Source organism: Setaria italica, chromosome V, assembly GCF_000263155.2.
Source record: "Setaria italica strain Yugu1 chromosome V, Setaria_italica_v2.0, whole genome shotgun sequence".
Taxonomy (NCBI): Eukaryota; Viridiplantae; Streptophyta; class Magnoliopsida; order Poales; family Poaceae; genus Setaria; species Setaria italica.
In genome coordinates, this window is record NC_028454.1 from 29,383,333 (window position 1) to 29,384,664 (window position 1,332).

The window sequence follows — 1,332 nt, forward strand, 5'->3', positions numbered from 1 at the left end:
TCCCGTCCCAGTCCCACTTAGTCCTCGCAACCAAACGCACCCTCACTGAATAATCCCGATCAGTTGGAGCACAACAGACTGGATGCTGTCATGCTACAATACATACAGCTCGATCGATGGATCGACCAAACCAAACCCCTAGCTAACTTGTTTGTGTTGGGTCAGAAACAAAATTCCACATGGTCGTTTTCTTATTTGAACGAACAAACCACATCATGGGACGTCCACGTCCACGTCGTCTTATCGCGTAGCTAGTACGCATATATATGATATGTATCCGCAAGCAATATAAACAACGCAGTACGAATCGCGGCAAAATCTGGGGGAGGAAACGGGACGATGTACTGGTAGTAGTTAGTACATGACGAGTGCGTAGCAGTACATACCTGGTCAGCAGCAGCCTAGATGCGGTAGTAGCGCCTGCCTCGCTAGCCTCCAAAGCCTGGCCGCCACCCAGCCGCCGGGCGCGCGGGTAACTTGGCGTACGTGCCTTCGGCGGCGCGCGCGCGGTGCGGCAGGTAGTAGTAGAAGTAGTCGGCTCCTGCTGCTTTTCTGTTGATTCCAAGTCCAAGCCCCAGAGAATCTGCGGCCGCGGGATGATGCTAGAACGACGCGGCGCAATGTGATCGATCGGGCTGGCGCCCGGAGCGGGGGCGATGACGGGCGGAGCACGCCAAATACTCTCGAGAGCTAGCGAGAGAGCCGGCCGGCCGGCCAGGGGTCAGCCGCCGCGCCGTGCTGGTTGGTGGTGGTGGTGGGAAGGGCGGGAGGAGCAATGCAAGTTGCTGCGCGCTCTAGCTAGTGGGTCTCGCACTGGTCGATCTCTCGGCGCCTCGGCAGCCATGGTGCCCGGGCGCTTTTATAGGGGAGCGAACCGGAGAGAGAGGCCATCAGCCCGGGATCATTGTGCGCGCACGTAGACGGGCAATGACGGCCGTCGCGCGGGCAAGATTTAGCTAGCGAGGATTTTAGGTCACGCACGATGGGGCGACGGCTCGGATCATATGATATGATGACCTGCGCGCGCGCGCGCGACATGGCCGAGTGCTATGCTGCGGGTTCACGACGTCAGCGCGCGCGGGGCCGGGGCGGGCGAGCCGGGCCGGCAGGTAGTGGCCACCACATGCGTGCATCTTTATCAGAGGCCGCGGCCAGTGCGCAGTGCCCAGTGCCCAGTGCCCGCCCGCCGGGTTCCTCGTGAGCGCCAAGTAGGAAGGATCTAGCCCCCGCCGGCCGGCAAGGTAGGTCGTCGTCGCGCGCCGGGCCGGACGAGGGAGCCGGGCTGCTGCTTGTCATTATTATATTGGTTTTGGTTGGCTTTCGTTTTCGCTC

At 60.7% G+C, this 1,332-nt stretch overlaps 1 protein-coding gene across 1 annotated transcript in view; it reads right to left on the reverse strand.

The window, feature by feature from the left end:
• Positions 1–820, reverse strand: part of LOC101784201 (S-type anion channel SLAH2) — a 12,420-nt gene extending 11,600 nt beyond the window's left edge. The window contains exon 1 of the mRNA XM_004969151.2: positions 387–820. The gene's annotated coding sequence lies outside the window, so the exon portion shown is untranslated. The remainder of the gene's footprint in view (positions 1–386) is intronic.
• Positions 821–1,332: the final 512 nt, after the last annotated feature.